This window comes from Protopterus annectens, chromosome 12.part0, assembly GCF_019279795.1.
Source record: "Protopterus annectens isolate FY-2018-M chromosome 12.part0, PAN1.0, whole genome shotgun sequence".
NCBI lineage: Eukaryota > Metazoa > Chordata > Ceratodontiformes > Protopteridae > Protopterus > Protopterus annectens.
Genome location: NC_056746.1, coordinates 1,122,443,837 through 1,122,457,618, shown reverse-complemented (window position 1 = coordinate 1,122,457,618; position 13,782 = coordinate 1,122,443,837). Strand labels below are relative to the sequence as shown.

The 13,782-nt window shown below is 36.3% G+C and overlaps 1 long non-coding RNA gene across 1 annotated transcript; it reads left to right on the top strand.

The window, feature by feature from the left end:
• Positions 1-1,130: 1,130 nt before the first annotated feature.
• LOC122817022 lies at positions 1,131-8,073 on the top strand. Its single transcript, XR_006367139.1, has 2 exons — positions 1,131-1,214; positions 7,435-8,073. It is a non-coding gene; the product is annotated as an uncharacterized LOC122817022 (long non-coding RNA).
• Positions 8,074-13,782: the final 5,709 nt, after the last annotated feature.

Sequence of the window (13,782 nt, the reverse complement as noted above, 5' to 3'; positions counted from 1 at the left end):
AGTCTTTATTAAAACGAACCAAATAAACCAAGCACTTTCACCCGCGTATTGTTGGGCTTTTTCAAGGAAAATCTTTGAACACCATTGTGCACCTCTTTAAATAGTTAATTCAAGTTACATGATAAAAATAATTAATTAATTTCCATTAGGTTTCACAAAGACTTCTCTCTTCAGCAAAATGTTGTACTTAGTTTAAAACTGAAGAATCTATATATCCAGGTTCACTATCGCATTCCTTTGAATATTCAATTAAATGCGCTCAACATACATAACTAATAAAAACTTAATAATATTGATCTTTTCAATATAAAATTTCATGATATAATACATTAAAATACATATAAAACTTCAAATCCTTTCTCATGAAAAAGTAATAAAAAAATAAACTCTACATTCATACAAACATTTTAGTTATCTATTACTATTCGTATTAAATATGATAAATTTAATAAACTGATCTTTCTCAATATTATAAACGTGAACGTCCTGAATAGCTGGGCTGTGTTTTTTTATTGGTCTACTGAGTTTGTACCTTGTTTATGGTACAAAATATAGCTGATGGTCAACGGTTATGTGATTGTGGGTTTATAGCATGACATTATTTCGTTATTCGTAAGGTGTGCTGCCTGGCTATGTAGTCTGTTAAGGATTTCTTTCTGCATATGGTAGTTTCTAGCAGTCCACGTGGTGATAAACCATTGTTTGAGTGGAGTCCAAATGGTAACGTGGAAATCCTAAATTGTCTTCTGAACATATGAATGTCAAAGCTCATTAAACTGTCTGCAGATTAATCCCTTTTATTTAGGTGTAGTAGTTATTATCAGATATTGTGAATTTGGTAAATAAAATTTGCACTAGATCTATTTTTGCATGACCACACTACAGAACTAAAGAAAATAATGTGCTGATTATTTTATATTATCTTCCAATGTATTACAATGACTGCATTGTACATCTTCACACAACTGAATGCCATTCTGACTTACATTGTCATGTAGTTTTGACCAAATCATATTTAACATGAAGCCATCCTTGAATGAAAAAGTGGTAACTAAGTGATATGAGTGTCAAATTGTTTTATGTGTAAGCTGGATAAATACATTTTCCTTGTAAATAGATATTTTTTTCTACCTCCAGAAATGCTGAAGAGGGGATTTCCACTCCCATCAGTTAAAGTGGCTAAACTTGTAAATCCTGTGGTAAAGGTGAACAAGGTAAGTCAGTCTCTGTTTACCAGTTCAATCTGTGCAAAACCATGAAAAGGTATGACTACAGAAATACACAAATTCATTCAAGCAGTATACTGCCTAACCAATAAACTGATATCTACAGAATCTCTGTTATGGTCATCAGCTTCAACGCTTTCTGGAATGAAGCACTGACTATGCCCCAGATAACTAGAGTTTGACACTAGCTACTCTGGCACCGAAGAAGCAGGCATGGGAAGATGGCTGCATGGAGATTTAATAGTGAGGCAGGTAATTCTGTCTCACTCAGCTGAAGGAGGTTGTCTGCAATTGCTCTAAGCTATGATGCTCATGACCTGCTCTTTCTCTGCCACTGTAAAAAAGAGACAGCATGCTTTGAAGCATGCATGCATCCTCTGATGTAAGCAACATGTGGCGGTCACAGCCACAATGGGGATACTAGGACTAAAAACATAAAATTGTAATCACCTAACATGGATGAAATTACCACCCACAGCTCCTGACTTTTGCAGGAAAGGGAACATATGCACTACAGAGTTGCCACCCCATGGGAAGGAATGGATAAATATGGGGTCTGGGGGAGGCTAGAAGTTCACAGAGGAGGTTCAGACTGAAAAAAACAAAAATTTATTTTTTTGGCACTTTAGTGTTCCAGTTTCTCAAATGAAGTTTTCCCTACAGTCTTGGGTAGAGGTTGATATTTTCTGATAATCTAAATTGTTGCTTTTTCTACTTTATTTCTATCACTACATTCCTAATAAATGGTAAACTAGATAAGAACTATTTGAATTTATTATGCCTAATCAAGTCACAAACTTTAGTTTTAGCATTATACACAAGAGAATAATGTTGTCATTGACCATAAAAAACTTGCACTGGCATCCCATAAGATCCCTGAAGATGTCATTTGATGCACAATTGTTTGACTTCAACATGTACTTCCCAAGCAAAGTATAAGTATGCACAGTGCAGAACATCATGTGTATCAGTATGCGCAGTGTGGAACATCATGTGCATCAGTATGCACAGTGTAGAACATCATGTGTATCAGTATGCGCAGTGTAGAACATCATGTGCATCAGTATGCACAGTGTGGAAGATCATGTGTATCAGTATGCGTAGTATGGAACATCATGTGTATCAGTAAGCGCAGTTTGGAACATCATGTGTATCAGTATGCGCAGTGTGGGACATCATGTGTATCAGCATGTTTCATAGTTTCATAGTTTCATAGTATAGTACTAGGCTATCTGCCCTGGGGCATTTGTAAGCCTAGCCATAGTGATGTGGCTTTTGCCACCCCATGAAATGGTACAAAAAATGTACAGAATAAATTTAGAATACTGTGCCTCTGTCTAGTAGTGACACAATGAAGGTCCCCTTATATAATAGATTTAGTTTACTGTGCCCCTGTCTAGCAGTGACACAGATGTGACCCCTGGGGTAAACTTACGATCTCCAATCCACTCATCAAGATTTCTCTTGAAGAGAGTCAGTGAGGGGCTCTGCCTAATATGAACTGGGATCTTGTTCCAAAGCATGGGAAGCCTCTGGGTTATGAATTTATCCCTCCAGCATGTCCTATTCATACTTGTGCCGAGGTTTAAGTCTTTAGCTCTCGTGGTCCTGATGGATTTGGATTTTTTGAGGTGGAGCATGTCCATCAGATCCTGATTGGACATGGCCTTGTACGTCAGGCAGAGATCACCTCTGAGCAGGCGGTATGCTACTGAATAGAGCTGAAGTTTCTTTAGTCTGGCAGAATAAGACATATGTTGGAGACCCTTGATCCTTTTGGTGAGGTACTTTTGTGGTCTCTCCAGTTGTTGCAAATGCCGAGTGAGGTACATGCCAAATGGGGCATTGTACTCAATCATGGGTCTGATGAGGGAGGAGTATAGGGGTACAATGACATCCTTGGATCTGGATGTGAATCCCTTCATGATGAGCTGTGCAAGGTAGAATGTTTTTCTAACCACCTTGGCAACGTGGGTGTCAAATGAGAGGTCGCTGTCGACTTGGGTCCACGTGTACAGTGTGGAACATCATGTGTATCAGTATGCGCAGTGTGGAACATCATGTGTATCAGTATGCGCAATGTGGAACATCATGTGTATCAGTATACACAGTGTGAAACATCGTGTATCAGTATGTGCAGTGTGGAACATCACATGTCACATTTCAGGTGTAGTGTTTGGTCAATTGCTCAGATGGTCAAACACTTTTTTTTTCTTTTTACATTTACTGGTTAGGGTCATACTGGGAAAGTTTGTTTTTAAGTGGCTATTTCTTGGTGGCAATCTTTGATAGTGATACTGTTTTTCTGTGTCAGCAGTGATTCTGGTTTTAGAGAGTTTTAGTCACCTCAAGTTGGTGCAATTGTGGAGTTATTTTTATTTTCAGTGTTATGTGTTTCTTTGCAATTCGATATTTTATACTCATTTTTGTGCAGCTTAGATATTTGGATGTATAATGTACAGTTGATATTCCATGTAAAACTGGCAACAGAAGAATCCTTGTGGTCTGTCATGTCCACCCAGCTGCTGCAGCCAAGCAGCTGACCCATGCTTCATCCTTTCTTCCATCTCTGCATTTACCTGCACTGTATAATTAATTCTGTTAGTCCAATCCAAGGGCCCTACCACCATTTCTCCCTCTCTTTCTTTAAACCAGTACTTCCTAAATTGTTCCACCTTTCAAATGCTATGCTCTTTTATATCCTAGCCCATAGCATCTTTCCTCCTCAAAGCCACATCTTAGATTTGTTCCATGGCATAAAACATATCCATGTTGTATCATCATTTTATTTTTATAAATGTAAATTCCCGACTGACTGAGTTTGTACTTACACTCTGCCTCCTCTGTTCTCCTCACTGTTTCAGTAGCACATTTCATACTTTCTACCAATCTAGCCTCCCTTTCTGTGTATGGCTTCCAGAAATAAGGCCGGTACTATGGCTGCAGATACCTGTGCTCTGCACAACTGCAGGATGATTTATGCATATCTATAATTCATCTCGATAGCTATATACTCACTATTATGTTGGCTTCACTAGTGTATATTATGATTCACTCTAGGATTCTTTTAAATTTTCTGACCTCACTAGTGGCAGCCCAACAACAATGTATGTTCTTCATAGATATACACCTTTAAAATGCATAACTCTTTTCTGTTCTGTTGTGAAACTCTGCTTCCACTATCTTACCTACTCAATTACCCTACAGTCTGCAGTGAGGTCTGACTGGTGACTGCTGCTGACATCTGTTATAATCACAGTGAACAAGTCAATGATATTCATCACCGTTAGTGCGATAACTAACAAAATATGTTAAATAGAACTGGTCCGGTTTTACAACTGCAATATGAATTTGATTCATTTTATCTTTTAAATAAAATACTCCTGGAAAAAGAACAATTGGAAATCAAATGTGGTATATTTCTAATATTTATAAAGGAATAAATCAAGTTTTGAGAGAGTATGGCCTTTTTGTGTGTGTGTGTGTGTGTGTGTGTGTGTGTGTGTGTGTGTGTGTGTGTATATATATATATATATATATATATATATATATATATATATATATATATATACACACACATATCTACACATACATATATGTATATATACATATATGCACACGTATAATATATATATATATATATATATATATATATATATATATATAATATAGATATATATATATATATATATATAGAGAGAGAGAGAGAGAGAGATAGTTGTGTGTCTTTCAAAAGATCAACTTTCCAGAAAGTCAGACTTCATATAATCAAGACAAGAAGATATTCTTTCCAAAAAGTTGAATGTAACAAAACAACCAAGGCCACATGTCATCTAAAAAGGTTAACAGCTTATAGCTGTACTTTCAGTTGTTTGTAATATGAGCTATACAGTTTTAGATCATCTACAAATAACAGATGCAATGTCATTTGACAGGATTTCTTTCTTGAACTCAGACAGAACCAATAGTCTGATCTGTAAACAAAATAACTTAAAGGACTGAGGGCAAGGCAAACAGTAATGAAGACAAAAGAACTGCTTGAAATATTCCCTACTGGGTACTTACCTGTATTAGTAAGTGTCCTACATGCCTTTCTGGTGGTGGCTCAGGTGGATGTTAAAGATCCTACAACATGTGCTTGATAAGCAGCAGGGATGTACCATGGTCTCCGTGCCACAATGCATTTACCTTGGATACCACTTTGGGTTAAGACTGAAAATGGTCCATTTTCCATTAGAACACTTTCTGGCTTACCGGTAAGTACCAGTGATGATACAAACCACAGCTGTATTAGCCTGTGCAGCTACATTTGATAATTTTCCTAGTCAAGGTCCTGCCTTTTACTGCTTATCACATTGTTCCTCAGCATTCCAAAAGCCATAGAACTTACTTCACTGCATGACCTCTTTTGTGAGCCAAATATTAACAAGATAAAAAGGCAGTCAGGAGCCATGGTATTATTGTCAAATGAAAAATGGTGTACAACAAAACAGCAATGATAGATTTGGAAACAGTCTGACAATATGTGTGGGTGGAATGATGGCTGTGTGGTAAGATCTGTACCTCATAATTCCAGAGTCAAAGGTTCAGTTCTTACCCCTGGACATTTTCTGTATAGCGTTTACATGTTCTGGTATCTCCATAGGTTCGTTTTGTACTGCAGTTTCACCCCACCAACAAAAACAAGCTTGTTGAGTCACTTTCCTAAATTGATCATATATAAACTGTATCTAATCTTGCCTTTATGGTGTAAGCCACAGAGGTAAAGGTTCTAAAGTCAATCTTAATTGCCCAGTTAACAAATGATAACAAAATAAGTAAATAAATAAATAATAACATATACGCATAAAGGTCATTAATGAGACCATTCTGAGAACACCCTTTGGTAGAAGAATGATTACTGCACACATTCAAAGCTGTGTGACACCAGCAATGACATCTATAGGAACAAAAATAACTGGACTTCAAGACAATAATCAAAGATAGCCTTATAACTGTAAATCAGTCATAAGAATTAAAAAAGTCAATTTAAATCAATTATTAGATCAGTAGTGTAGCTAGGGCAGGATGAGTGGGGCAACAGCCCTGGGTGCCACGTCTTGGGCTCTATCAGCCGATCCCGATCACTTTTTAATGTAATACTGGCTTTTTAAAGCCGGTATTGCATTTGCGGTCAAACCTGAGCACTGTAGTACTTGGTGTGTGGTGTAAACTATAGCAACTGCTTGCTACATTGTGGCCAACAGTTGCTAGAGTTTAAAAGTTAAAAACAGCATCTATTTTTTTTTAAAACTAAAACATGTTTACTACACTTGAAGCAAGAATTTTGATACAGTTTAAAAATAAATTATTTTTTAAATGATTAACTCTGAAGTGTTCCTGCAGGCAGGTATAAAGTGTAGCAACTGACTGCTTTTTTATTTTTTTTATTTATTTTTTTTAAATAAAAATATGTTAAAGGAGGATTGGTAGCAGGGCACAGAAACAGGACCTGAATGGTTGGGACTGGAAGGAGGGGGTGTCATGCATCTGGCAACCTGATTGGTGTGCCAGTAGAAGGAATGTCTTTTTTTTTTTGTTTTGTTTTTATTTTTCATTTAGATCAAACTATAATAAGCCAATCACATACAGCTTATTACAGGGAAGTGTTTTTGTTGTTGCTGCTGTTTTTATTTTTTATTTTTTCTAGTCTTCTGATGGTTCATAGCCCAGGGTGCTAATTGAACCAAGTACACTTCAGATCTACAAGTAAAGACTGTTAAACTTTTTAGTACATTCACAGACAAGTGAATACTTAGATTTTACCTAGTACTTATATCCTTTCCTTCAGGTTTTAATTACTTTGACATGCACTAACTAGATGCATCTGCAACTTTTTTTCCTTTTAATTTGCGATGCAGCAATATGCTTTCCTTTATCATTCTTAAAAATTACTTACATCTGTCCCCTAGGAAATGGAATTACCATACCATATGTCCTTCACTTTTTAAATACATGTCTTTCTATTCACCCAAAACTTTCCTCTTACTGCTAGACTAATAATATATTTTTTTATCCCTAGCTGCACTATTGTTTTGTAACAAATCACACTACATATAGTCTAACGTCCTTGGTACCTTGGCTAAAATGTAAAAACTAAGGCAGCAATATTTGTATAAATAGAATATTCATGCTGTACTCACCAATCCCTTTTTTTCTGTTTCTCCAGGGATATATAACTGTGGCCACTAATGCAAATTTTAATCTGTGATGTCATGGACTGCTAAACAACTTCATCAGAAAATGTTGCTAGTGGAAGAATGAGAATGCTGCTCTTGTCTATTTTTCAAAGGAAATAATTGTGATCGCCAATAAGAATGAACGATGATATATGTTCCTAAAGGTGCTTTCATCTCCTTCTTGCCACTGATTTTGTGGAGGAAGCAACAATCTAAGGAAAGCAAACAAATGTGACCAAACTGAGAAAAAAAGAAAACTACAGTTGTTTTATTAATCTGAATAAATAAGATTCTGCACATTTCCTGAAACCATACCACAAAATATTACACCCAAGTGATATCCAGTGTTGGAAACATTTTTTCTTCAGTGATTATAACAGGAGTCACTTCTTTCCTATCATTTGTGGAGAAACATCACCTTTCTATTAAAAATGCATATATTTTCAATACTATATTATTATAAAATATAATGTTATAGACAAGCTTCTTGTACATTCTATACATCTATTAACATTTTTATTATGTCTCATTGTAAAGTGATTTGTTGCTATTCTTACCTTCTTGGGTGTTTTATTGTTACAATACCTTTTTCTGTGGTTTTGCCAGAATTATTAAAAGATTTTAAGTTATTTTTCCGTTATGTTTCATTGTCTGCTGCTCTGCCTCCCTGTATTCCTCTATGGAATGTCTTCTGACCTAATGTCATGTAAGGCATTCCACTAAAGCTGTCAGTTGAGTGCAAAGTAATTCTGAGTCATTTTTGAGACACCAGTAATGTCAGTTATAGGTTTAACTTCTGACATTAGAATTCTACATCATAACCAGGATGATGCTGATTAAGTTCAACAGGAAGCTCAGATGACAGCAATGTTGATGAGGCTGTGTAACCTCCTCCATACAGCACTGACAGGCATTTGGGAAATCACAAATACTATGGATTCTGTTAGGATACAATGAATTTCTTTGCTGCTAACTTCTTCTTCTTTCAGCTTTTCCCAATTAGGGGTCACCACAGCGGATCACCTGTCTGCTCATGACTGGCAGTGGAGTTTTACAGTGTGAAGTTGCCAGCCCGGCACCCAACCTTCCACGGAAGGCACACACATGTACACACTCATGCCTAGGGCCAATTTAGAGTATCCAATCCACCTACAGCATGTCTTTGGGATGTGGGAGGAAACCAGAGCACCCGGAGGAAACCCACGCGACCAGAGACAGGACATGCAGACTCTGCACAGAAGGCACCCCAGCCGAGGATCGAACTGGAGAACCTCTTGCTGTGAGGCGACAATGCTAACCACTGCACCACCATGGGCACCTATTTCTTTGCTGCTAACTACTAAATGAAATATATATTTTTTATAAGTTGCTGACTGCATTGCTTTCATTTTTGTGGTCGCACTTACTGTTATAACTGTTAGTTCACAGTGGTGCACTGCTGTTTTTGTTAATGTTTTGAGTGGCAGTGTGTACATGGGTAGTGTCTTTGGAATGCAGAGGAGGAAGTAAGTGAATAGTGTGGATATGTCATAAAGTTAGCTATGAGTATAAAATTAGGAATCAGCACTGTAATGATCCTCACAGAAGCTGTGTCACACATTGTCTCTCTCTGTCACACACACACACACACACACACACACACACACACACACACACACACACACACACACACACACACACACACACATACACACACACACACACACACGCACACAAACACACACACACAAATTTGCTCTTGGGTGAAAAAATGAAACTCGGTACATTGCATCAGTTCTTCTATATGTAATGTGAACTTTTTTGTGAAGAAAATTTTTACAAAATTGCAAGACAGGTATGTAGTGCAGTTTATGAGAGGACAAAGGTGCATTCCCAAAACTATTTGGGAGTGATAGAGAAATGGTGGAATGACAGTGCTGGGAGTAGATCAAGGAGATAGACCGTGATGTGTACATCTGAGGCATGTATGAAATATGAAATAGTATTGTATTAATGTTTCGTGTGTGTGTGTGTGTGTGTGAACCCAGTGTGGGACATTCTACAATATTTTGGATAACTGAGACAGCACATCTACCATCATATCTTGGTTTACAATACATAAATGAGCAATTATTTCCATAGAAACAAAATACACTGTTCATGCAATTGTTACACTGTTCATGCTATTTTAAGAATGAACAGTAACAAGCATGAGGCTGCTAGCAGCACAATACACACATACAACCTGTTCCACCACTGTACAAATTTAACAGTAACTCCTTGAAAAGTAGACAAGTATAAAATAATGACATACCTAGTGACATTCCAATTACATTGCACACCTGAATGTGAATGCATTTACATTGTTTTTATCCTTTCACATTTGAAACTCAGGAAAAAATAAGAGCAAGTCTCCGAAAAGAAGTCTGTCATCCTTCAATATTTCCAGCTTTACTCTAGTACTGTTAACATAACATCATTATGGGGGGAGAAGTTTCACAAAATATGTTTCAGAATGCCAACAGAAGCTCTGCCTCGACAGTTTCAGCTAAGAAATAAATAATTCTACCAAAGAAAACACATTACAGTTACCACTACAGTAAGTGATACTGCTGTTAGAAAGTATGCAAAACAAAAGTAGAACACTTAAATTGATAAATCACTTTAAATTATCACCTATTTAATAGATTTCTCAGGTGGGGGAACAAAATATTCTCTCCGCTATTACAGCGAAGGAACTAAAAAACTCTTCTTACAGAAAACCAGTGTACTGTGCAGCCATATGGCATTGCTTTATATATTGTATATAAATGATACAACACATTGTATAAACTCTGTAATCTGCTGGTTAATGGTATCTGGTTTATCAGTATTTATTTACTCAGTACATAAAAATCTTGCTATTCGTGTCATTCATCAGTGATTATACATGCTAAAGGAGTATTTACCATTCTTATAGCCCTGTGTTGTCCATTATTTTATACTTCTCTTTGGTGTAAACAGTGATAGAATACATGACATATGATTTATTATTTTGTTTTCTCTTGCTTTTGTGTGTTACTAGATGTGACACAAAATAGTTCACTTTGAATCAGCCTGGTACTAAAGTAACCAACAAATAAATAAATTAAATGTTTTGCATTACAGTGTCTACACATTTCTTCTAGCCTGGACTGCTTCCATTATTGAAGGACAAAAACACTTAACCAAATTTGTTAGATAAGTTTGAGATGTATTGATTGACATTTTTGTTGGTCATGTGGATAATTAAGTAATTATGTAGAATTTATTTAGATATGTTTGTAAGGTGGTGGTCATTGTTCTGAAGAAGTTCAACTTATTAAATTGAATGAAAGCACTAAAGTATACTGGTGTAACAGCGATTTATTTGGTCCTACTTTAAGTTTAGTTTTTTAGTTGGTTTTTGAGTGTTTTTGAAGTGGCATTGTTTGTATATGATGTGTATTTACTTGAAAGCTGTGTCACACATCCAATACCTATTCCAGATCATGAACCATTAACACTGTTTTACTTCATTAGTTTGTGTCCTTATCTGAGAAACTGGTGCTTTCCTACTTACATGTTAAATGTGGAGTAGAAGTGATTCAAGAGTTAAGGAAGATAGATATTTCCTCAAAAAGGTTAGCTAGTGAGTGGGGCAAAATAAAAATGGAGTTTAAAAGTAGGGTGGAAATGAAAGGAGAATGAGACAGGGGAAAAAATAGTAAGAATTATTTAGAGGGGGTTTACAAAGGTTTAACTAATGCAGAATAAAGGGAATCTAACAGAAACCAGAAGAGCAATAACTGCAAAGAGAAAATAGTGTATGCTTGGATAGTATACATGAATTTACAAAAGTTACTGTTAAGCAACTAACTCCACAGCACAACATTTTTAACACAATGACTTGGGCAACAGAAAATGGAAAGGGCTGTCACCGAGCATAGGAAGCCTGCGACAAGAAAAAAAAAGAAGACATATTGGAGATAATTCCGAGATTCAGTTTTATTAAACTTCATGTAAAGCAGAGGAATGTGGAAACCAAGAAAAAGCATGAATGGAAATATTCATGGAGGACTTAGTTATGCCAAGGTTAGAGGAACAACAATTAATGGCTACGCTGGGAGGCGATGAGATAAAAATGGTGATATATAATTAATCAACAAGGACGTCTGCAGGAACAGATTTTATTCCTGTGGAAGTTTGGAAATTGGAAGGAAGAAAGAGACAAAGATCCAGAAGGTTTTGTTTAACAGCATTTTAAAAAGTGGGGAAGTACCAGCATCTTGTAAGAAAGATTTAGTGGCTATATTACCTAAAGAGGGGAAGACCCCCTACAGATCCAGCTTCATACAAACCAATTTCAATTTTACACCATGATTATGAAATATTTATGTCTGTATTAGCTAAGAGAATGGCAAAGGTGTTGTCAGAATTTATATGAATTGGTGTGGTTTATGGAGGGGAGGCCAACATTTGTCAGTATTAACAGAACAATGATGATCCCAAGGGAGTCAGAATGTATGAGGACCATGCTATTATTGTTAGGTCTTGATGCAGAGAAAGCATTTTATAGTCATCTGGGATTTTGAGTAGGGCAGTGGAGACATAGCATTCCCTGGCACACTAATAGGATTATTTAGGAGAATATATGAGGGGTTGGTGGCAAGAATTAATACAGGAGGGTTCCTTTCCAGTAAGCTATGTTTGAGCAGAGGAACCAGAAAGGGGTGACTTCTTCTCCTTTAGCTGCTTTGCTTAGAGCCACTGGCAAAGAAATTAAAGAACTCTCAAATTCAAGAATGTAGCTGGTATGGTACTCAAAAAGAATTAGCCTTATTTTTAGATTTTTTTCTTTTGTTAAATCCTGAAAAGAACGTTAGAGTGTTGTAGAACATTTTGAGAGTTTCATGTCTCTTGTGGATTTCTAATTCATGAATGTTTAACAAAGGTTACATACCCACACGTGGTTTGGTTCAGGAATACCCATATTTACAGAAACATAAATTGTCATAATTTTGGGGTCTGGATTAAAAAGAATTCTGTTGTGGTAGCAAAGGACATGTGGGAAAAGGCAAAATAAAAGAGAAACTAGAAGCTCTTAGTTATGGATATTTATAGTAAGATGCAAGCAATGACCATGTTTACTCTCTTTACTTTTATGTACAAGTCAAACATATTGTTATCAACCAGAGTTGTAGTTGTGAAAGGTAATAGAGTTGAAGTAATTTATTTGACAGCAGAAGAGAGCAAGAGTTAAGTGGGACAAGTTGACTATAGAACAAGATAGTTCAGGATTACGTAATTTGAAGGGGTACTTTAGAGCTATGCATTTAAGACTTGTACATAATGCAGTCAGAAAGTTATAAATCAAAGTGGAAGTGGATGCTGATGAATAGAGTGTGGGAGATTTTGTGGAAAAAAGGAGAGACTAGGATATTGGATGCAGGTCCTTAAGCCATGTTTTTGTGTCTTAGGTCAGGTCATACTCTTGGTTGCATTGCACAGTCAACAACAGCTTAATGACAATAAACAGCCAGATGTAAAACATGAAGCAGGTAAAATTGAGCTAACTTAAAAGGCTCTAGCAAAAAATCTCTTCTCTCACAAGTAAAATACAAAAATACTAAAAATGGTTTAAGACACTGGCAAACATGATACAAGTAAAGTTTCACTCAAAACCAAGAAAAAAAATAGAAAAAAAAGGCTGGTTTAAGGCATTGGCAAATGGCATATTATAAGTACAGATAACCTAAAACCAAGCAAAAAATAAATAAATAAAAGCATGCTTCCCTCAGATGACCTGGACTGTTATTATTTTTGTTTTCCAAGTCTAATCCATTTATTTTCTGGTTACGCATCAGGTAGTACTTGTAAAGAAATTTGTGTCATCTGTGCTAGCATGTCTGGCTGAGTTTTTGTATATAATTTCATATTAACCTGTGTATTATATGCCAGCGTGACTAGCTAAAATACTGCAAATAAGTTATTACATGTTGAGTTATAATCTGTTATTACAGAATGTTTTAAATACTTGAACAGTGTCCTTTTACATTTCTAACTGGGTATGTTTGTGAAGAACAATTCTAAAGGCAAACTGTCTCAGAGGCAGCTGATCTGCAGAAGATGACATCTGAATGTAGACAGTTGCTATGTGTTACTGTCAGAAGCTGAAAGACAGGAAGGAACTTTAAAAAACAGCTGTTGGTTGATTTTCAAAAATGCTGGAAATGTAGCAGCATTAACACAGCAGAATATGTTAGAAGTCACAGTCAGAGCCAGTGCCAACAGTACTGTATGCTGCAGCCATAATTGTCACCAGAGAAGGAACAGACCACATATGGTGTGCCACCAACTCA